This window comes from Lissotriton helveticus, chromosome 5_1 (assembly GCF_964261635.1).
Source record: "Lissotriton helveticus chromosome 5_1, aLisHel1.1, whole genome shotgun sequence".
NCBI lineage: Eukaryota > Metazoa > Chordata > Amphibia > Caudata > Salamandridae > Lissotriton > Lissotriton helveticus.
In genome coordinates, this window is record NC_136065.1 from 2,057,374,348 (window position 1) to 2,057,399,641 (window position 25,294).

Below are 25,294 nucleotides of genomic sequence, written 5' to 3' on the forward strand. Positions count from 1 at the left end.
TGGCAACACCACAAATATCCTTTTCATCAGTGGTTAAAAGTGTATTTTCTCAGAAAGCATCCACTCTGCATGAGTTAGATCGTGCCAGTTGGGATGGTGGGCATAGGAGAAGGTATGAGAGGTACTGATTTTTATACATATATGATGAAAATATGGAAAGTGCTTCTGGCGTGTGAAATCAGATTTTTTAGTATTACATTTATTCAAAAATAAATAACTGCATTTAAAAGTACAAGATATCAGCTAGAGGGACTGATTTAAGGAGGAAATATCTCCTGCCACTCTCTGGTTCAGGGACAAGCAAAGAGTTATGATGCTTGTCAGACAGGGCTTTAAGTGGGATGAATTAAAAGGGTCCCTCAAAGGCGCATGGCCGATATAATTAAGGATGGGCTTAAAAACACGAAAGCTAAACATCTGTGCTTAGCATAGTGTGCCGCCCGACTGGTATTTTGCTGTTTCTGTCATTATATCCAACTATGTAGTGCAACGCGTAACATTATACCTACATCAACAAGCCTGGGCCATTGGTTTTGTCAATGGTTGTTAGTTGCATAAGAAAAAAACAGCAACTGCTGATTAAATGTATATAATATTGAAAATGATTCAGCTCTAAAATGACGAGACTGTGAAAGAACTATACCTAGTCTCTTTGAATTGACATAAAAGTCATTGAAGGCTGGAGAGTTAAAATTGTTTTTCACTTGGCCTGAGGGCAAAAATGGAGAGCCCGATAGGGACCCATCTCAGCAGCTGCTTTTTAGAACTGCAGGACCCGGCCCACTTAAAGCTCTGGTGTCAGGTCTTCGAAAGGATGTTGTTTTAAACTAAAATGCATTATACGGAATCCTGTCTTCTGGTTCTCATTCTTGCAGTTTCTGGTCTTTAGTCTGACAATGCTAAGAATGCATGTGCTGTGCTTGCTATGTGTACATTTGTCTGTGAGGTAGAGTGGCAACTATAGTGTTGTTTGATAAATTATGTTATCTCGCTTTTAGTGGTGTTGAATGGGTGTGTGGGGGAATGCTCAGATCTGCTAAAGAAGAATCTTCACCTTCCTTGACACCCCCACAGATGGTGAATCTGTCAAAGTATCTGATCTGTTCTGAAGGGATGTCATGTGCTGAGATGAAATTTTGACTTTTTCCACTCTGAACCACACTCTCACCACCTCCGCTGGAATAGGCGATACTCATTTGCTACCCTTGTTCTTTGTGTGATCCTTGAATTTTTCACAATCCCTTGACTTCAGTGAAGTAACATTGATGACATCACCCACACTCTGAAAAGTGTTCCAGCGCCACTGGCTTGGGTGCCTTTGGGTGAAATGTTCATGCTTTCTGGCCTTTGTGCCGTATGTGACATTTTCTTGCTTCCTGACTTCCTGGGTGCTTATGTGTGACGTTTTCGTGCTTTCTGGCCTGGGTGCTTATGTATGACATTACCATGCTTTCTGGCTGCCTAAGTGTCTCTGTGTGATGTTTTCATGCTTTCTTGCCTGGGTGCTTATGTGTGATATTTCCATAGTCTCTGGCCTCAATGGCCTGGGTGCTGATGTGTGACTTTTCCATAGTTTCTGGTCTCAGTGACCTGGATGCTCATGTGTGAAATTTCCACGCTTACTTGCGTCAGTGCTTCTGTGTGACATTCCCATGCTTTCTGGCCTGGTGTGATGTTTCCATAGTTTCTGGCCTCACTTGCCTGGGTGCTTAGTGTGACATTTCCATGCTTTTTATTTATTTATTTATTTATTTTTATTTTAGCGATTTGTAGAGCGCCTGATGACCCGGAGGCATCCCCGCGCTATAACATTTGTGGAGACCAGAGGAGAAAAAGAGGGGACTTTATTTTGGGAATAGCCGCGTTTTCAGTTTTTTCCTGAAAATCAGATGACTGGGTTCCAGCCGCAGGGGGCGGGGAAGTGAATTCCACCCGGAAAATGCTTTAACGGAAAAGCGTCGGCCGCCGGTACGTGTCTTCCTGTATCTGGGGACGTTGGCCAGACGCTCATTATCCGAGCGAAGGGACCTGGGGGCCTTGTAAGGGGTAACCAGGTCTCTCAGAATAGCAGGGCCAAGACCATTAAACAGTTTGTGTGCAGTGCACAGGGCCTTGAATTCGACCCTTTGACGTATTGGAAGCCAGTGGAGGGCCTTAATTGCTGGTTTGGCTGATACTCTGGAAGGGAGGTTCATAAGTAACCGGGCGGCTGCGTTCTGCGTGCGCTGGAGTTTAGCCATGGTAGCTTCTGGAGCTCCCAGATATACCATGTTGCTGTAGTCCAGCCGCGCAAGGATCAGACCTTGGACCAGGAGTTTCCTGGATAGGGGCGGAAGTATTGGGAGGATCCTGCGGATAGAGCGCATGAGACCAAAGCAGGTACCTGCTGTTTTGGATGCTTGGGTTTTCATCGACAGCTCGGGTTCTAGCCAGACTCCTAAGGTCTTAATTTCTTGTTTCGGGGTGGGAATTTCCCCGAAAACGTCTGGCCAGACCGATGGGGGGATGGTGGTCCATTGCTTGCCCAGAAGCATGACTTCAGTCTTTGACCCGTTTAGTTTGAGCGATGACTCGCACATCCAGTTGTGAATTTCCTTGAGGCAGTTCGGCAAATTGTCTGGATAGTTGTCCAGTTGGGAGAGTGAGACGACCAGTTGCGTGTCGTCCGCGCAGCTCACTATTTTGATCCCGAAGGGGGTGACCACGTCTTCGAGAGGGGCCATGTAAGCATTAAATAGAGTGGGGCTTAGTGATGACCCCTGGGGGACCCCGCTTGTGACGGGGAGGGTGGCAGAGTGGAAGTTGCCGTCCCATACCTGGAACGAGCGCCCTGAGAGGAAGGATTCTATCCACGTGAGCGCCGAACCTGCGATCCCTGCCGCAGCCAGCCGATGGAGTAAGACACGATGGTTAACTGTGTCGAAGGCTGCGCTGAGATCCAGGAGGATCACTGCCACTGACCCTCCTGAATCCAGAATGCACCTTGCCTCCTCGATGACGGCGAGAAGGGCGGTGTCTGTGCCATGGCCCGGGCGGAACCCAGTTTGGGACTGCCGTAAGAGGGTTTTTGCTTCTAGAAACTGTGACAGTTGCCCATTGACCAGTTTCTCGGCCATTTTGCTGATGCAAGGGAGGAGTGAAATTGGCCAGTAGTTCGCCATGTCGGCCGGGTCCAGCTGGTTTTTTTTAGGAGTGCCTTAACTACTGCACTCTTCCAGCTGGGGGGGACCAAGCCTTGAGAGAGCGAGATGTTTATAAGCTCCGTAATCGTAGGCACGATGACAGGGGCTACTGTTTTAAGGAATCTGATGGGGGCGGGATCCAAAGGGGAACCGCTTTTCATTTTGGCCATGGTTGTGTCAACCTCGTTCCGTGTTACTGCCCTAAAAGCAGTCAGCTGAGGAAGCAAGCTGCATCCTGTGCGGTTGGTGGATGCCTCATTGTCCATGTGGTTCGGCAGACAGGGAGGGGGAAGGGAAACTAGAATGCGGGCGATTTTAGCATTAAAGTAGGTAGCCAGTTCGTTACTTCTGTCTGCCGGGGGTGAGTTGGAGGAGGGTGGAGCTGGTATTTTCAAAAGCTCTTTGGCAATAAGAAAGGATTCCCTTGCCGAGTTGGTGGAGTTTTTTATTCTCGTATCATAGTGAGAGGCTTTAGTGAGCTTCAGGGTTGATTTATAGATTCTCACCGACCTCTGATAGGCTTCCTTGCTGGTGTGCTGCCAGTCTTTCCTCCATAGCCGCTCTGCTTTTTTGCAGTTTTTGCGGAGAGTCCGGAGTTCCGGGGTGTACCATGGGGCAGATCCTAGTTTCCCGTTTTTATCCTCACGGGTTTTTATAGGGAGGATGGAGTCCAATGACGTGGCGATCCACTCCCTGAATTTACTGTCTGCGGTGACCGGGTCTTCCGAGGAGGTAGGGGTAGCAGAGTTCAGGGTTCTGGTCCAATTCTCTGTGGAGAGTCTGGACCATGCCCTGTCCCTGGTATAGGTGGTGGGTTTGTGGAGTTTCTTGAAGGCTCCTGGTAGGCGGAGAGGGACCATGAAGTGGTCCGTCCATGGGAGGGGGAGAGACTCTTTGGCTTGAAGGGTAGGGATGTTGGTGAACACCGGGTCAAGCAAATGACCTTTAGTGTGTGTGGCTCCGGAATTTGAGAGGTGGAGACCGTAGGCCGCCAGTTCAGCAATCAAGTCGGCTGCCCCTGTGTCTAGGGGGTCGTCGAAATGAATGTTAAGGTCCCCTAGTATCAAGAAGTTGGTAGTGGAGTGGGCCTGAGCAGCTATAACGTCCAGGAGAGCGCTGGAGAAAGGGCCCGAATGGCCAGGGGGGCGATAAACTAGGAGGCCTGACAGTGAGTTAGTCGGTGCTAACTGGATGGTGAAATGAAGGCTTTCGGAATCCAGGATATGCGCGTCGTTGGTTCTACAGGAGAGATAGTCCCGGTGGATGATGGCCAAGCCTCCTCCTCTACCAGATGGACGAGGTTGGGACTGAATAAGGAAGCCCGGGGGGATAGCTAGAACAACGTCTGAATCCGAATGATCAGTAAGCCACGTTTCCGAGAGGAAAAGAATGTCGAGCTCGTGGTCTTCTATTAGATGATTAATTAGCAGTGCATGCCTAGGGAGTGAGCGACAGTTCAAGGTGGCCAATTTAAGAGCTGAGGGCATGGTGGGTCGGCTGGGAAGTTTGAGCTGAGCTGGGCGGCAGCGTGTGCAGCTGGTAAATGGTCCTTCAAGATCATGAACATAGTTGCATGTGGTGTCAATAGTGGGTCTGAGACTGAGGAGGTCCCGGCGCGAATAGCTTACCTTAGGGGAAGCTTGGTCCGGTAGGGGTTCTGGCCCTGGGCCCGGCCGTGCGCGGACGGGCGCAGACGGGCTTGCCTTAGGCGCTCCTTCGGCGCGCAAACGGCGCTCCCGCTGCGCTCGTCCGCTGCGCTGGTATGGCCGACACATTTTGTGGCGTGGGGGGTGGGTGTGGCCTCGTAATGGGCGTGGCTACGCCTTCGAGCTGCGGTGGCGGTTTGGGTGTTTTCCCTGTGTCAGCGCTAGGTTCCGCTGTATCAGGGGAAGTCAGGAGGGCTGCTCGGCGCGTTAGGCAGGCGCTACTGAGTTCAGGTAAGATCGATTTTTAAAACAGTGCAGGTGAAAGAACGTAATTTTAAAAGATCACAGAACAGAAGAGATAGGGACTAGAAAACGTGAGGGTGAGGGTCAAGCAAAAATCTTGGTAGGATTGAGAGGCTGTAAGAGAGGAGGGAAAATGGGAGAGGTGGGAGGGCAGTAGACAGGGATTACGTTTGGGGGGATGGCGGAGTGAAAGGCTGGGGATAAAGAGATTGAAAAAGGGTGTAGGGAAGAGGAAGACAGAGAGTAGGATTGAAGGGGATTAGAAGGATAGAAGACAGTGGAAGAGAGGAGTGGAAGAAGTAAAAAGTCAAAAAGATATAGCATACAAAATTCAAAATTTTACATTTCAGTAAGCATATACCGTTTCGTAAGACAATAATACTGCAAGAGTGATTTGAAGATTAAAAGTATGATTAAGACCTCAGAAGGGTTAAATGAGGAGGATTCCTAGGTGTGCACACAGAGCGTTACTGAGTAAATAATTAGAGCTGTTAGACCGCCGTTTAAGACCGCATAAAAGCTAACTGAGGTGGATTTCTAAAAAAGCACACAAGGTAATCAGTGAATAATAATCAGAGCCGTTCACAGTAGATTTCAAACATGATATAGTAGTCACACAATTCAAAATAAATAAAATAAAATAAAGTGGCAGAGTGATTGGAATCTAAGAGAAAGATTAGGGGTGACAGAGAGAAGCTTAGGAGTGATTAGCAATAGTGGAAATTCGGGGGCAATAGGGGAAGAGGGCTGGCTTGTGGTACTAATATAAGTTTGTTTAAAAGTAGGATTCAGAGATTAAATAAAAAGAATAACTAATTAGGGTATATATATAAACAGGAGGGTAAAGTGAGGTAGTACAAGGTAGAGGTAAAGTGAGGTAGTTCAAAGTGTGTAAGATTCCAAGGATTGAACATAGGGATTTTTGTCCTGGGAGCTCATGTGTGACATTTCAGTGCCTAATATGTGACAATGTGAGTGACAATTTATTGAAAATACAAAAAAGGAATATCAGAATGTAGTTCTTATGCTGTACAGTTATGGAATTGAGACAGTCTTAAAAAAAACTATAAAATGCATAGTACTTTTGGCTGAAAAGACAAGAGTGCCCGATGGGTGTTGTTTGTCTTGTATATTTTTTCCTCTAAACCTTTTCACAATTGTTTGAGGTTAAGTGTTTTTTAAACCTAATTATACTATTTTATATTAAGAATACATTTGTTATATTTAAATTTATGTTTCATGCTCGACATTTAATTTTCTGGGTGTTCTCTGTAGGAATGTATGTGGTTTCTGACCTGGTGCACCATTAGGTCATCATTTACTATGCTTTAAAAGTTAATACAATTAAATATGTAATGAAAAATGTGTTGAAAAATGTATTGTTTTGGCCTTTCTGTCTCCAAAACGTTCCTGGGGGAGAACATCTTTAAGGTCAATCATCTACTATTTACTGTGCTTTGAAAATGAATAAAATTAAATATGTAATGAAAAATGTGCTTTAACCCCTTCGCTGCTTGGGTTATTCCCCTGCTGTGCTGGGGGGAGGGGAGCTCAGCTCGTCATGGCATACACCTCTTGGGTGCTCATGACGAGCTGCTCGTCACAGGTGCATTGGCTCCCGTGGAACGCTCAGCACAGCCGCGGAATTCTCCCAGCACCTGAGCGTTCCATGGGCCATGACGAGCTCAGCTCGTCATGAGCACCCGAGAGGTGTATGCCATGACGAGCTGAGCTCGTCATGAGCATACAAGGGGGTAAAATGCACCGTTTTGGTCTTACTTTTTCCAAAATTTTCGTGGGTGGAGAACCCCTCCAAATCCCCCTACTGGTGGGCGGGCTCGCTCGCTGCCCATCAGACAGGGGCTGTTCTGGCTACATTTGCCAGGGCTGCTTTCAGTCACAGTCCCGCCAAGGAGACTGTGGCCGGAGTCGGGGGACCAGGCACTGCTTGACTGGACATAACACAACCGCAACAGGGTAAGTGACCACCAGGTACTGGGGGGATGGGTGGAGATGGCCACAATGGCACACATGCGCAATCAAGCAGAGCGCAGTGCACACCCACAATGACTCTGGGTCATGGCCCTGATCTACAGACTGTCACAATGTACAATGCCATGCTGTCTGAATGTCAACATGTACCATGCGGCTACATACATGTGGACACATTGTAATACACCATCTCCCCTTCATATTGCAGGGGCACCGTCAACATCCTCTGCAGAGCAGTCCCAGCCACTCTTCACTGATGACGAGGAGGATACCCCCAGTATCGACACCCAAGCCCTCCAAGACTTCATTGACATCATCCGCAACTCACCCCAAGGATCAGGGCATCCCAACTGCATCAAGGAGACCCCACCCACTAGCCAAACCACCCAGCAGGAGGCACCCACAGCCCCAGCAGTCTCCCAAGTCCCCCAGGAACAGCACATGGCGTTCCAATGCCGTGTGCTGAAGGGCCAGAGGGGGATGGCTGAGCAGCTGCAGGTGGGGTTCGACATCATGGCTACCAAACTGAATGCCATCCATGGTGCCTAGGTCCCATCAGGGACCAGCTCCAGTCCCTAAAGGACACCAACAGCACACTCCATTGTCTCCAATGAGCCCTGACTGACTTTGCTGGAGTCATGATGCAGAGATAAGAACACCTGTCTGCTTAGAGTGGCTCCAGCTATCCCAGCCGTGAGATGGCACACATGCGGAGGCTCATGCAGGACATGGTGCGGATGGAGGCGGAAAGGATGGCAGCCATCTCTGCACATCAGCAAAATGTAGCTGGGATCTACCATGCCCTGCAAATCCTCATCATGGCATTGCTGCCACAAGGTGTGGCGCTGATGAATGCTGCTGCCCCCACACCACCCACATATCTGCCCCCTGGTGTGTCAGTGCTTCACAGTGCAGCAGGCGTATCCACTCTGGCACCTGATGAGTCTCTGCCACACAGTACGGCTAACAATCCTCCTCCGGCCCCTGATGTGTCAATGACACACACTGCCGCAGCCGGTACTGCAACACCCACAGGTGGGGCAGAGCACACATCCGAGGATGAGGATGTGGATGGGTTTGAGTTCAGAAGGAGGCACTAGCATTCATTTCCGCCCCCTGGCCTGTTTCTGCTTGGTGCCGCACATGGCCCCATGACCTTCCACTGACCCCCGATACCCTCCGCTGCACTCACCTTGGACCGCGACATAGACTGCCATATCCTGTTTGATGACCAATGGCACAGTGACCAGACTGCGGACTGTACCCTTCCTCTTCCGCAGTACTTGTCATCCCCAGATGGACTCTGGCTGGCCCTCCACGTGCCCATATTGTGAAGTGTGCTTGGCATGTCCCTGTACCGCTCCAGCTGCAAAACTCCACTGGACGTGCAATAAACATCCAGTAATGCACTGATGTGTCATGTCGTTTGTCATTCATGTATGAATGTGTGGATGAATGTAGGGACAGTGATGCCCTTTACGTCAATGATGCTCATCTAGTGGGATGCCAGTCCCAGTGTGCTACATTGCCTATTGTGTTCCGGGTGCCGTGAACACTACAACAGGGACACACGCATTAGTCACTTCCTTGTCCGGACAAGAACTGAACCTCGCCCAGAGCCCCCGAGTCATTGTTGCAAGCCCTGCGCTGGTCATGCGTAAGCCAGGCCAGACCACTCTGATTATGCTCCAAGGGGGGGCCCACATAGCTACCTGTCGCAGGCGTACTCGGTGGTGATGTGCAGGTCACTGGTCTAGTTGTCAGCAAGTCATGGCCACTCCCTGAGGGCAGGTTTGCACACACACCACACCCATCCAGCACAGGAGTCACAGGCCATGTGACCCGGCAAATATAAGGGGCTGACAACATCACATTCCCCTCTGCAGGTGGTGAATGGATGACGGACACTCCACGGTTCTCAATCATAAAGGACCCATGAGTTGTTGCGCACAGGGTTCATGGCACCCGAAGCCTTGCTGCCGTCATGGCCTACCACCGTGTAGCGCTGACTGGCGTTGCACAGGGTTAGTGACACCCAAAGCCTTGCGGCCGTCACAGGCCTACCACCATGTGGCGCTGACTGGCGTTGCACAGGGTTAGTGGCATACGAATCCTTGCGGCCGTCACGGGCCTACCACCATGTGGCGCTGACTGGCGTGGCACTGAAATAGCTGAGCGGGTATGCAGCCTGCGATGGTGACGTGTGCACTGATGTGGTGTCTGCTATTGTTGACTCAGGACTCAGCATCATGTGTGGGACCTGCTGGGCCATGGGCTGGTCCGCATGATCAAATCAAATCAAATCAGGGACATTTGTATAGCGCACACATCACTCAGGAAGTCTCATGGCGCTTGCAGATGGCTCTGATGGAGGTGCTAGCTTAATTATCAAATAGCCATGACTTCAGCTTCTTACGAAAGCAGTTATGGTCAGGGATGGTGCATAAGTGTGGAGGAATTTTGTTCCATGATGCCGGCGCAAAAAAGGAGAAAGACCTGCCTCCTTTTCTGGCGGTGCAAATTCTGAGAGGGGTAAGCAATGATTCATTACTGGATCTGAGCACCCTACATGGCTGGTACCAACATAGTTTTTTGGACCAGCATCTCGGGCCGTTTCCATACATATGCCTATGTGTCCAACAAAGGGTTTTAAAGAGAATTTGTTTTCTCACTGGGAGCCAGTGAAGGGCTCTTAAACAGGGAGCAGAGGAAGATCTGTGCGGAAGATCTAAGACTATCCTAGCAGCAGTGTTCTGCAAGATTTGGAGTCTGTTAAAAAGGTTTTCATTTATTGAGAGCAATAGGGCATTACCATAGTCCATTCGCTTTATAATTAGTCCCTGGACTAATGGTTTCCTAGCCTCAGTAGGAATCCATTTGAAAACCTTCCGCAAACTGCGCATCACTCCAAAACAGGTGCCAACGATATGGTTAATCTGACTTTTCATGGACAGTTGGTTGTACATGTAGAAACCTAGGTTACAAACCATTTCCTTGGTGTCCATGATGTGGACCATGCTGGGGCCTGGAGGTTGCATTGGCACAATTTGTGGCCACTGGTGGACACACCGGTGGCAGCAGGTGAACAGTGGGGCCTGGGTGCGCAGGGGCGGCGGGGTCTCTCTCTCCCTTCCTTTCCTTCTCTCTCTCTCACTCTCTCTCCCTTCCCTCTCTCTCTCTCTCCCTTCCTTTCCTTCTCTCTCTCTCACTCTCCCTTCTCTCTCTCTCTCTCTCTCTCTCTCCTCTCCTTCCCTCTCTTTCTCTCTCTGACTTTCTTTCCTTCTCTGTGTCTCGCTCCTTTGATGTGCGCATGACACACGTCCTGATTTTGTGCTTTATTTTCCAGACTGTGATGTCGAGATTGTCCCTGACGGACCAGACAGGAGTCTTCCGTACTGGTGTTTTGTGTTGTATTTCAATAAAGTTTTTGGTTGTAACTTCAGTGCTGTGTGACTGTTTTTCGTTCTTCTGGCCACACATGTGTGTTTTTTTTTGGCAATGTGCATCATTATGCGCTTTTTGTGGCTCTCGTATTGTGCACAGTATGTGTATGTCCGGGGGGGGAGGGGGACCAGGAGGGGGCTGGGGGTGGTGGCAGTGGGTGTTGTGGCCCTCATGGGTATCGGAGCTGCATGATCATTATCTCCATGGCATCTGTCAGTCTTCAGGTGTGGCTCTTAGCTGGGCTCTCTTTCATGCTGTGGGGAGTCGTCCTGCTTAGCACCAGCAAAAGGCAGATGTTAAATCCCTGGTGGTAACGCGGCTTATGACCTGTTTTGGTTTGCTTTGCAAATCTGGCAGTTCATTCTGAAAGTGATGTTGTGGCTTTTTCGTGAGTTTTTGCACGGGAACGTCTACTCTGCATCTCATTAGGGTTAGTCGGTGGTGTCCACCGTGGAGATGAATTTTGAGGCAGTTATCGCTGGAATACTGGCGTTGTCTGCAGTTTGAACCAGCTTGTGAATGGGGTGTTACATCTATCTCTTTTGATGCGTTAAGATGGTGATAAATCGGAGATAAGTCCTTGTGAATATCCCCTTCCGATAGTAGAAATGCGTCAAAGTAGATGCGACGTACATTTAAAGCTTACCTAAACAATGTAGTTGCTATCGAGTTCATTGCATCAGCATAAGGTTGCGTTGAGCATACATTACATACACCCACTGCTCTGAAATAATACACTGAAGATCCACTGGAGGGCAGCACAGGATAGGAAACAATAATTTTAATTGCTCACATGCTAAAGAATCCTATAACAGAGGCAGCAGTTTCCACTAACAGAACCTCTTCCCCACCAACCAGCAGGAAAGTTCACACGGAGCATCTCACACACTTTTTATCTGATTTCCTCCCATGTTAGCTTTTTTATGTGTATTTTTTTCAAAAGGGAAAATGTTATGATTTTTAGAGGGCATGACCACAAAAATATATAAAACATTTTTAAAAAGACAAGTCAGGCCAGTAAAAAGGATCTGTGTGGAAACTTGGAAGTTCTTATATATATAAAGCGGGGATTCTTTTGGCTGTATTGTAATAAAATTGTGTTGGAGTGAGCTAAAATGTTTTTATAGCTGCCTCCCTGCCACATAGATAAAAACAGGGAGGAATGACCAACCCACTCTGTTTCTCTTTTCAGTCGACATGTTTCAGTGCTCGAATATTGCTCCTAAGGATTGAAGCGCCTTCCTCACAACAATAGGTATTTGTTCAAATACTGTGACACAGTCCCTGGTTCTTTGTTATTCATAAGATAGGGTAACAGCAGTTGAGACACCCCTGCTTCACGGAACAGGCACACCTTGGGCACAAATAGTGCAAGCTTCCACCCTTCAGAGCAGAGCTATTGCTAGGGCAGCAGAAGGACACACTTTATATCTTCACAGAACAGGCACAGCATGCAAAGCAATCTTTCTGCTCTCACACAAGGCAGCACATGCAGCCTTACATTCCCTACAGAACAGATCCAGCTGGGCAGACCAGGGCAAGCTTCTCTATCATACAGAAGGAAGCAACAGCAACCTTCCATTCTCTGTAGAACAGATCAGATCCAGCAAGGCAGACTGGAGCAAGCTTCCCTGTCTCACGGGAAGCAGCAGGTGCAAGCTTCCATTCCGGCAGAACAGATCCAGCAGGGCAGACAAGTGCAAGGTTCCCTCTCTCACTAAAGAAAGCATGAGCAACCAACCATGCGGGTGTCTACATTGCCGCATGGCAGCCAAAAGGGGATCAGGGCATGAAAACAGTAGAACAGTGTCACATTTTAGTAGTTATGGTGCTGTTCTGCTCTCGCTTGTTCACGCAGCATAGCAATACACTTGAGAGACAGGGGAGCTGACCGATTAGGGTGTGGGGGATTCAGCTGATACACTTGTAACCCAGGACTGATGGCATTAGCCTGGATTTCCCCATTTACAATAGTATACCACGAGGGAGTAAAATTCCTAGTGTTTAATGATGCCACTGTTTAGAAATACTATTCTTTCTTTATTGAAAATGTCTTTTGGCAACATTTGTGCAGAATTGTGTTGTAGTGAGAATACAACACCTTTCTTTTTAGAAGATCAAGCACTGGCTGTACATTGTGTTGCGTGTCTATTGTGTGTACTATTCTGTTTTGGGATACTAATCTCACACAAGATCTCTGAGGAAGCCTTGAACTGCTTGGCCATGTCTACCTTGAGAGTCAAGTGGTTAAGGGCTGTTCTTGGGGCCCAGTTTGCAGAGCCACGGTGGGCCAGGCATGGGATATCAGGGGTAAACAACCTCCTGCCCCACATTTGGGGTCCAATAACTTCAGAGTCCCCTGTCATCCTGCACCTGCCCTCTGCCTCTCCATAAGAAATACCTCTTCAGAAGAAGAGGCATGAGGAAAATACAGTTTCCTAACCAAATTGGAGAAAGGATATTGCTTTGGACACAAAAGATAAACCTGCTCTCAAAACAAGATGATCAGTGAAAAGTTGAAAGTAGGGAGACACAATGTCCAAAAATTCCAGGCTGACATAAACACCTCCAACCTTTGATAGTGGGAATTTAAACCTTACTAACTCCATGGGTTCAAAATATGCCATCTGCAATCCAAAATCGCAGCAGCAGACCCCAAATCTTGAACAAAACCCCATGAGGAGACTAAGACACAGAAAACTCCTTTATGAGTTGCAGAGCAGAAGCCTCACAGTTCTGAATCCCTATAGGGCCCCAAAAAGCATTATTAGAGACCTGCTGATGCTGAAGAATATTGATTGTCAACTCCAGACTGAACCTGTGAGAAAATGCCTCTTTTTGTGTGGTCACCCCCTTTTTGCTGCAGAATTGTTTGCTCATTTTTAGTCTCTTAACACTGGGCCACTGCTGTCCAGTACCCAATGTATGTGCTGTAACCTTTGAAACATGTACACATTTTCTAATCCCTTATTGGTGCATTAAAATCCCCTATAGGGTCATAGTTTATGGTGTAGAAACTGCAAGTACGGCATAGAAATTTAAATGTCATCCATGGACAGCAGCACGTTTTGTGCCATCCACTAGAGTGACAAGGGAAACATGGCTTCAGGCCTTCCATCGTAGTCATGAGGGTTCCACAAATGTGCTGATTGAGATGCGAGGGCGCTCTTTTTCTTATTTTGCCATGACTATAAACTTATCTTTAGGAAATCCCTGAAAACCTGGCTATTTGTATATAATTGTCTCCTGGCTAGGAATTACCTGGTAGCTCTTGTTTTCAGATTTGTGTCGATTGCAAGCTAGTGCTTGGACGCCTTTGGGTAGCCATGCGCTCTACAGATCCAAGAGAGTAGAACAGAATACCTGCTGCAGTGTAAACCTGCAATGTGACCTATTAAAATACCTCCTTTTGACAGGTAAAGGACTCCCATTTAAATATTGGCAAGATTCTGATTGTGCCAATATGACTATGCTCTGCTTGGCTTCCTCTGCTACGTCTGCAAATGAAGGACCTGGGGTGGTTGGCCCATCTCTCACATCGCCTCTCCAGTGCCAGAAATTGACACTGGAGTCCTTGAACCACCTCCGGTTGCTACACTGGAATTGAACACAGTAGGACTACAGAGCATCAGATTGCCCAACACTTCAGTTGCTGCAGTTCAGCCTTCAAGGAGACAGCCTCCTCTGCATTCCTTCTCGCATCATTGGCCCTCCTTTCAAAGTTGATGCAATGCTAAGATTGAGATGAAGAGCCGAACATTTTGTTCTTGCAGGTAAACAGCGTTTACCATGCATGCGTAACAACGCATGCCATAACAACGAGGTTGTTACAAAGACTGCGTTGCTATTTCGCATACCGTTACAACGCAAGTCGTAACAACGACTTGCATTGGGGGGCAGAAGGTGTTGGATTTAAAATCCAACACCTTCCCTAGTGTCCGCACAGACTGGAGTTGGAATAGTAATTTATACGATTCCAACATCCAGCGCCCCCTAACGCAGGTCGTTGTTACGACTTGCGTTGTAACGGTATGCGAAATAACAACGCAGTCGTTGTAATGACCGCATTGTTATGGCGTGCGTTGTAAACCCATGCGAAAAAAGAACACATATTCATTCTTGCAGGATGGGTGATGCAATAAAGTGGTTTATTAGCTTTGGATTGGTGTCCACCACAAGTAGCAAAGTTACTATCATGTTAGGTTCAGTCAAAGTTTTCAGTAATTTAAAGCTGAGCTCAACCCCTGGTAACTATGGCACAGAGCAGACAGGCTTAACTTAGCAAAATTCTGTAAAGCATTTGAAAGTATCAAGACAGTAAAAAAGTCAAAAACACAACGCAGTAAAATCCCACACCAATTTATAAAATCAGGAAAAATTACGAAGCAAACTGATACCAAAGCATCTAAGATCCAATAAGAGGAACTGGAGATATGAATTTTATAGATTTAGGTAAATATAACACCAAAAAGCACAAAGCACCAATTGTAGTCAATGGTCATGGAAGGCATGATTTGAGGCCGACGCGATGGTCCATGGGTCAGATACACCAAGTAGATTGGCCAAGTTAAGTTCTGGAAGTAGGCAAATTTGTATGAAGAAAAACTCGTCTCCATGTGGATCAAACCTGAAATTCAGTTTGACACAGTGTACCTGCCAGTCGGATACTTTTGGTAGTAAGTCCCCTTAAAGCTCTGGCTCAAACCTTTTGAAAAAGTTCCCAAATTTCTTTTGGTCCCCACACAACCATGAAGTTCACTTCTAATGCCTCTGAGAGCTTAGGGGGAAGATTTAAGGTGCCCAGGGCCCAAGGCAGAGCACAACAGCAAAGTCTAGTCCAGGTCCAATGGCCACTGGATACCTGAGATACTTCACATGAATGTCCTTTTCAGAGTTTTGATGTACCTCTAGCTACCAGGAGATCTGCCCTATGTTCCTTTCTGTCCTTGGATTTCAGGTGGAAAGGGGTCTAACCTCATCAGGTCCTTCTCATAAGTCACACATACAAAGTGCAGCAGGATTAGTCAAACAGTCCAAAAGTGTTATAAGTAAGGCAAGGATAAGGGTCCAGCTTTATAGGGTTTACCAGCAGTGATACTTTTAGTTCCTCTCTGACCAATGGAGTAAAAGTTCACAGGCCCTGACCTACCTACTTTTGCAGTTCTCCCTGCTTACTTTACTGCAAACAGGACCATAATGCAATGTGTCAAAGACAAATCCAAGATGGTGACGTCTTTTGGCCACACTAAACTTGGGCTCTGAGGCTGGGAGTGTGATGGGGAGTGTACTATGGTGACACTAGTGTATTCCCACATCTAACACAAAAATACAGTTTGAAGGAGGCATTGTGCCTACAATAAACCCAGAGGCAGAGTTCTGGTAGGACAAAAGCAGGGCCCTTCAGCAACCAGACTCACGATACACAAGAATTGTCCTTGCATCTTGTTTGTTTTCATTCAAGGGTCCAAAACCTGAAATATGTTCCTCAGAAACTCCTTTCATGCAGTATATGACACTTGGATGTCAACGGAGGGCCAAAGCCCCCCCAGCCTACATAATTTATTTAGCTCAGAGGCGTCATCCCTGCCCATTCAGGTCCGCCTGTAGTGTGCTCCTGTGAGGAAATTTACACCTCAATGGCACCTCATCCAAGGCTGAGCACTGGCTTGGAGTAGCTGGAGAGCTAATGCAAATTATCCTCCTGAAAGCTCAGCAAGGTAAAAGGTAACTTCCTAAAAGTTACTTTCCCTTAATGTTTGTTAAAAATCCCACTTCCCCACTAAATTGGATTTTAATGACTATTAAAAATAGTGGTTTAATTATTTTTCCAGCTGTTCCCTTTCCCAAGATAGCAGTGTCAGTGTTTTAACCAGTATTCTGGTTTCTACATAGGACAGCAAGTCTTGCCACTTTGATAATAGCTTTTAGGGTATGGTCACTGTAGACACATGTTCAGTATGCCCCACTTTTAAATACTGTGCAATATACCCATTGGCTATACGGCCTACATGGCACTTGGTTTGTCCTCCTTGGGCTCCTCACTGATAATCCCAGGTTCTCCCTCTCTCCCTTTTGTGGTCAAGGATGAGCACTACCTGGCACTAGCCCCTATTTGAAGGGCCGGATGCTTGTAGGCAAATTCACCTGGAAAAGGAGTCTGTCTCAAGATGCTCTCTTCTATGCTTGTATCTTCTTCCTCCCATCTAGATTTAGCTGCCACCAGTGACACAGCAGCATCCCCATCCACAAAGGGGTACACATAAAACCTGTCTCACCCTGGAAGGGGACAATCAACTGTCTCAGTTTAAAAATGGCCTGTGACTTGCCCCTGGCCCTTTCCTTTCCTCCCTCTCAAAAGAAGAATCAGTTTCCACAGGCATTCACTTGGATGACCTCTCTCATCTATGTTAAAGACAGAATGTAACAACCACTGGAATGCACCTAACATGTCCTTCCAGGGTACTGCCAGTGAGAATATGTGAAAAGAGAGGGAGTTTGCAGAGGAGCTTGAGCAATCTTGGAGAGAGCAGACAACTGGCTGCTCGTGATGGACCTTGAGGTGTGCCACGTTGCTTTGAGTGCATGATGGACCTTGGAGTGTGTGGAGGAGCTGGGAGTGCACAATGGACCTGGGAGGGTGCAGATTTGCTGGGAGAACATGGTGGACGTTGGAGTTTGCAGAGGAGCCAGGAGTGCACGATGGACCATGAAGTGTGCAGCGCAGCCGGGAATGTACAACCGAGCTTGGCATGTGCAGTTGAGCTAGGAGTGTAGGATGGGCCTTGAACGGTGCGGAAAAGCTATAAGTGCATGATGGGCCTTGGAAAAGAGCATAGGAGCTGGGAGTGCATGATGGGCCTTGGAATGTGCATAGGAGCTGGAAGTGCATGATAGACCTGGGGGTGTGCAGAGGAATGGAAGTGCCCAATGGACCCTAGAATGTGCAGTGGAGCTGGGAGTGCACAATGGACCTGAAAGGGTGCAGAGGAGCATGAGAGTCCTTGGAGGGTGCAGCGAACCTGGGAGTGGATGATGGACCATAAGTGTGTGTGGAGGAGCCGGGAGGGCACAATGGAACTTGGTGTTTGTGGAGGAACTGGAGTACACAATGAATATTGGAGTGTGCATAGGAGTAACCCCAGGCAATGAACTCCGCTCCGCTAGCGGAGTTTGCAGAGATTTGTTAACTACACATTCCATTAAAAACACGGAATTCAGGAAAAACCTCCATTCCTCCACCTAGAGGAGTCAGCTACTTAACTGCACACACAAATGCTTTTATAAAGCAACTTTACATGATAAAAAGCATATAACCTATTAAAAAAATTGAACGTTGAAAACAAAAAGTATCAGGCAATGAGAGAGGGGATGATTTTGGGGTCCCCCCTAACCTAGGGGGAGGACCAAGCATATGCCTTAAACACAAAGAGCATATCATGCTGAACAATTCAGTGGTGATCCCATCCTCTTAGGACCACCCCAAGCACAGTTATGGGCAAAAAGACAATCCCTGCCAAAGGCCCTGCAAAGCACTATGGGACAAGATTAGCAGTGGGCAGTGAATAATATAGTATCCAATATCATAATATTCCTCAAGGGGCAGCAGCTCTTGGGCTGAGCTGAGAGCTAATACTATAAATTCTACAAAGTGCTGCAGTTCAACTAGTCGTTGCTAGGTGTCCCTCAAGTCAAATGCTTTTGCATTTCACTCATGAGGGACACCTAGTAACGACTAGTGGAACTGCAGCTTCATGACAGGTTTTCAATGCTTTTGCATTTGACTCGTGAGGGACACCTAGTAACGACTAGTGGAGCTGCAGCTTGATGTAATAATTTCAATGCTTTTGCATTTGACTTTGGAGGGACACCTAGTAACGACTAGTTGAACTACAGCTCTTTGTGGAATTATTTTGATATTGGATACTATATTATTCACTGCCCAATGCTAATATTGTCTCATAATGTTTTGCAGGGCCTTTGGTTGGGATTGTATTTTTGCCCATTACTGTGGGGTGGTCCTAAGAGGATGGGACCACCACTGAATCATTAAGCAAGATGTGCTCTTTGTTTTCAAGGCATCTGCTTGGTTCTCTCCCTAGGTTAGGGAGTATTCCAAAATCCTCACCTCTCTCACTGCTTGCTAAATTTTCACTTTCACTTTTGTGAAATGTCTATATGCATTTTAGCATGTAAAGACAGAGATACTTGTTATTTTACCAAAAGTATATGAGGTCTCTCATTTATTAATTGGGAGTCCGGGAGCAAAGTTTCGTGGAATTCCGCGTAGTCGTACTCTGCCAACTACGCCCACCCTTTACATAGGAGCTGGGAGTGCATGGAGAACATGGGAGTATGTGGAGGAGTCAGAAGTGCACAATGGATCTTGGAGCTGAGAGTGCACGATGGACCTTGGAATGTGTGGAGGAGCACATACTGTGGTGCTAGGTTCTGCAGAACACTCTGCCCTTTGACACAGCACAACTTATGAATGGTGCTGGTCATTATAAACTTGGGGGCATATTACCAACGATTAGCGATATTTATCGCTAACGAGGCTTAGCAATGAATTTTTTAACGCTAAGCATCGCCGGAAATTATCGCAGAGATAACTTGCTATTAGCAAGGTTTATCTCAGAAGTGATAAAAATCCTCGCGCTAACTGCCAAATGAGAGATTATCGCTGGAAAACCAACGATAATCTCTCAAAGTTTGGCGTTAGCTTGATGATAGGGGCTCACAAACTTAGCCATGATATCCACCTTCCATAGGATATCATGGCTAAGTCAGGAAAATACCAGGGGGTATATTACCAAGGGCCTTATCGCCGCTTTAGCGGGAATTTTTCCCGCTAATGCGGCGATAAAACTATCGCGCTATGCCCAAGCGGCCGCTAACTACTGTTAGCGACTGTTACCATGCGTTAGCAACCAAAAAAATCATCGCGATACACGGAGGCGATAAATATCGCTAATGATATGCAAGGTAGGCGTACCCTCGCTAAATGACACCTAAATTCCCGCTAAAACGATATCGCACTAATATCAACTAACGCATGGACTTGCTTAGAGGGGAAAAAATCCCCGCTAATGCCCTTAAGCAGGAGATAAATAAGAACTGCTAAAAGCAGTTCTAAAACATCAAAACTGGAGATAAAATTTTCCATAAAAGGAGACATAGGCCAGCCCAGACCCACCACAAAGCTGAGGACCTGCAGACGTCATGGAAGCAGTAATCATACAGGTGAGGAAAAGTGAATGTTGCCTTGTTATGTGTCCCTACGTGTTCCCCATTATATGTTATATGTGCATGATCGATATGCATATGTTCCCCCTTGATGAATAAAGACGCAATTATGGTTGTGTCCAACGTTAGTATGCCAGTTTCCAGTCCTCGTGAAAGCAACAAGTATTAGGCCTATGTTGCCCATGTTTTACATTGTGCACGTTAATTCATCGAGTTGTCCCCGTTTCTAGGCCTCAAAGGGCCCGGACACCAGATTCAAGCTCCAGTCTCCTGAAACCACTCCAAGGAGCGATGCAGCCCCTCCCGCATCCCTGACCCTTCGCTTACTTTCTGCCAAGCAGCGCGGTGGCCGGCCTGGCCTGCCTGCCTGTCTGCCAAGAATATGTTATGCCTCTAGTTATCAGTTCAGCTCCCCGGCTTCACATTCCTAAGCTAACGAACCGCATAAACATCTTCAGCTATAGTCTAGTCTTCCTGTCTCCATGTAAGAGAATTACTGAATTAATATCCATAGAAGATTCATAGCACACGCAATACATGTAGAATATATGCATGCACCAGTCTTAGTGTCAAGTAGCCTTTGCTCTGATGACTTTTAGATTCTATCAACATGTACTCCAAACACGAGATACCAGATATGCTATAGGTACATGTCGTCCTGACATCCCAGACTTTAGTCTCCTCTTTTAGTGCAGAAGTCAGAGCCCCCAGCTCTCCCTAGTTACACGTCATGGCCCGTTTGCGCGCACCACTAGGTTAAAGGTTCCAGCTGCCTAGGTACCCCCCTCCATGTATCCACCCATTTATGACACTTCTGTGACGTTTTCATCACATGTCTACGTGCACGCCCTGTGCACGCCTTCTTTGTACGCCCATATGTTCCTATCTTACGTTTGTCACTTGTTACGCCTACTGTATGCAATGCAATTGTACTGTTTTTCTATATATACTATGTAATGTTAATGAGACGTTGCAGCTGCCATTCCATTTCATTGCATGCCACTTCATGGTCTTTAGGCTCGAGCCATCCGAGTTAAGCCATTCTGACTCAGATATCACGGATCCTGCCTCTTATTCATTGAGCTATCTGTTTTAGTTAATGTATAGAAAAATAGTACCGGTAATTATTTATTTATTTACCACACAGGTTGGACTCCGACAAAGGCCACAGCCCCCACCACCACCACCACCACCACCACCACCACCACCGCCTCCTCCTGGACCACCACCAAGGCAGCAGCAAAGACGACGGCGGCCAATGCGCACACGACTTGTCCTCGGAGATCTACAACCCCAGGATATCATAGCCCACTACAGGCTCAAACGGACATCCATTGATTATATACTTAACCACATTGGCCACCGGCTCACACCAGCAACCCAGCGGATAACCAATATTCCACCGCAAACAAAGCTACTCGCTGTGCTGCATTTCCTGGCCTCAGGGACATTTCAACCCACAACATCCAGAGTGGGTGGAGTCTCACAGGCAGCCTTTTCCAGATTCCTCCCAATTGTGTTGGATGGCATAATCAGCCTGATACCTCAGGAACTACACTTCCCCAATACTGTGCGTGAACAGCTCCTGGTCAAGCAGGGTTTCTATGCCATAGCTGGAATCCCACAAGTACTGGGTGCAATAGACTGCACACATATCCGATTAGTGCCTCCTGCGGACAGGGCACACATATATAGAAACCGAAAGCACACTCACTCAATGAATGTGCATGCAATAGTGGACCACCGTGGAATGTTCACTAATGTCATTGCCAAGTTCCCAGGGAGTGTGCATGATTCCTATATTTTCCAGCAGTCAGTCATCAACCAGCGCTTCCAGGATGGACAATATGGGAATGCAGTCCTAGTTGGTAAGTAGTAATCCAACATACCACTTCCATCTACAGCACATAGATGCATTACAGAAATGTACCAATTACTATGTCACCATATCACATACAAGGGGGCACATTTACAATTACTGGCGCATTCCTGTTAATCTGCAGGGATGCGTCAGTTACTGTGCGCCACAGCCCCAACATCATGGATGTGCCTCATTTACAAAGCCGTGCACCGTGGTGCAAAAACAGCACAGATGTGTGACGCAACGGTGCCGTCAAAGTGATGCATAGCTGGAATAGCGTCACAAGCACCACGCAGCTCCTGCAATGCTCTGTGGGCCACATCTAGTTAATGCTGCCTCAATCCTTATACCTGCTTCAGCCAGGCACAGGGTTGTGACGCAGCATGGGCCTAAAAGTGACTGAGTGAAATCTGTAGGAGTTCACTCCGCCACTTTTAGGAGGTGTCCCAGCCGCAGAAGGCCCCCCCTGCACAGGAACGCCTAGTTCAAGTTCAGAAATTTGTATAGTGCACTACTCACCCAGAGGGTCTCAAGGCGCTTGAGGGACGGAGGTGAATTTCCTAATCGAATATCCAGGTATTTAGTTGCTTTCTGAAAGAGAGGTGGTTCAGAGTGAGGCGGAGGTGGGTGGGGAGAGAATTCCAGGTTTCAGCAGCTAAGTAGGAGAAGGATCTTCCCCCCCATGGTGGATCTGTGGATGCGCGGGTTAGCGGCGAAGGCTTGATTGACGATCGTAGTTGGCGGGAGGGGGTGTAGAAGGATAGACGCGTGTTGAGGCATTTGGGTCCTAGGTTGTAGAGGGCATTGTGTGCGTGGGTGAGGAGAGGGAACGTTATTCTCTTGTTGACAGGGAGCCAATGGAGGTCTTTCAGGTGGTCGGAAATGTGAGCTTGCTGAGGGATGTCTAAAATGAGCCTGGCTGAGGCGTTTTGGATGTGTTGGAGCTATTTCTGTAGTTTGGCTGTGGTTCCGGCATAGAGGGTGTTGCTGTAATCCAATCGGCTTGTGACCAGTGCCTGGGTGATTGTCTTTCTTGTTTTGGTGGGTATCAAACGGAAGAATCTTTTTCACCATTCGTAGGATATTGAAGCGAGATGACGAGATGGCGTTGACTTGTCTGCTCATCGAGAGGGAGTAGTCTAGGATGAAGCCCAGGTTACGTGCGTGGTCCGTAGGTATGGGTGCGGTTCCGAGGGCTGGTGCCCACCATGAGTTGTCCCAGGCAGAGGGGGATGGTCCTAAGATGAGGACTTCTGTTTTGTCCAAGTTTAGTTTTAAACGGCTGTTCTTCATCCATTCGGCTACTTCTTGCATTCCTTCGTGTAGGTTGATTGTGGCGGTGTTTGGGTCTTTTGTGAGGGAGAGGATCAGCTGGGTGTCGACTGCGTAGGAGATGATGTTGAGGTTGTGTAGGCGCGCGATGGATGCGAGGGGACTCATGTATACGTTGAAGAGGGTGGGACTGAGTGAGGATCCTTGTGGTACACTGCAGAAGACTTCGGTGGCCTCTGATTTGAAAGGGGGGAGGCGGACTCTCTGGGTTCTTCTGGTGAGGAACGATATGATCCAGTCCAATGCCTTTCCTTGTACTCCGATGTTGCTGAGGCGTTGTATGAGGGTGCTATGACAGACTGTGTCAAAGGCTGCGGAGAGGTCAAGTAAGATGAGAGCAACTGTTTCTCCATTGTCCAGTAGTGTAAGGATGTCATCTGTTGCAGCGATGAGGGCGGTTGCGGTGCTGTGTTTGGCTCGGAAGCCTGATTGAGAGGAGTTGAGGGATTTGTTGGATTCTAGGAAGGCAGTGAGCTGACTGTTGACGGCTTACTCGATGACTTCGGCCTACATGTGGTGCAGGGCATTACAATGTTACGCATCTCCCAGATGCCTCAGGTTGTAAGTACTCCTGCACAAAAGTGATGCAACGATGTTGCAAAAGAGACGCAAGGGGTGTTGAAATCTGCCCCAAGATGTCCAAAAACAACAGCCCACACCAGACACATTGACACCATGAACTGTGGTCATTGTTGCCAGATACATAGACCAAAATCACTGCAAGTTGTACATCCCTGTCCCCCTCCCCAAAGTTGCAAGATGTGTGAAACATGCATGTGTGACGGAGAAACATCACTCACAAGCAAACTTGCAACACAACTCTCACTGTGCATGTCCTGTGCTGGACAGGCATGATGAATACCACAGGAGAGACTGACATGTTGCCATTTAGTGTGCTAGTGTAGTACTGCTGCATGTCACTTACCGTCCGTGACCCAGTAGCACACTACAATGTGTGCATATTTGCCAAGGCTGTATGGAGTACGCCGACACATGTGAGGCAGATGCAGACTACCTGGTACACCTCTAGGTATATGGAGACTGAGCCTCAAATATGGATCTGATACAGGACTGTTGCCTCATTAAATAGTCAATTTACTTATTTACAAGATAACACAGTAATACTGCACTCTACGGCAGTACATACTTGAAAAACAAGAGACGTCAGTGGATAATATAGCACGGGCATGCACAAAAACATAAGGTTCATACCTCATATTATGGCTTGCCTGATGATATAGGTGATGCATCAACCACTGTTGACTATTAACTATGGAAAGTATGAGTCGTGGAAGAATGAATGGTGACACTTACAGGTGATGGAGGAGAAAGGCAACTCTGCAGTTGACCCCAGTTGTACTTGGGTACTGACGTCCTTGCCAGTTCTACAGCATAAGTTGACAGGGTCCCTACAGTAATCCAAGTCTTCCAGCCAGCACTCCATACCTGCCTACGCCCTACCATCCCATGTAAATAGGATGTGGCGTATATCCAGTCTGAGAGCAAATCTGACCAACCTGGCCACTGTCCCTTAATGTGCTGAGTATGATGAAGTAGTCAAACAGAGGTGTACACGGAAACTGCTAAGCCATCGTGGTTCTCAAGTATCTCTATACTACCTCCCAGCATAGGTGACCATGAATACAGACCCAGGACAAATTAATAAACACTGGCCCGGATTGTTCACAGCACTTGCAATGATCATTTCCCCTGAGAACCAATCTATGGAGCCCCACGGGTGGTTGGCATGTTTGGTGGCCAGTTTGTAAAGTAATGATCAGAAAGTTGACATTGGGGGTGAGGCAGCTTGTCCGATGGCACACTTTGGCGGTGCAAGCGCCTCCGGGGTTGTCAATCCCCATGCTGCCACCCGTGCCACACAGCACCCTGGATGCCATTGGCTGACCTTGGCTCACGCCTCACGCCTCCCAGCTGACCCCTCCTCCCTTCATCCCCTTATTTCGCAGCTGCAGCGCAGTGGTGACAGCGACCCTTGACCCTTGGATAGGTCGGTTACCCACTGCTGCAGCTCTGTCTGCCCTGTCCGCTCTTCCAGCTTTGACCCTTCCTCAGATCGACGCTGATTCGCCTGTGTCATTGCTGCATGGCCCCCCTTGAGTGCCTGTGCCCCTTGCCTTCTGGGTCCCTGTGTGCCTGCTCTCATCCCTTCTCATTTTGTACCTCGTGTGAGTGTTGAGTGGTATTATTCATCATACACTATTGCTCCATTGCTGTTGTGCAGCGGACGCACTGCTGTTGTGCCGAAGGGGCAACAAAGGTAGCCTGTCTGT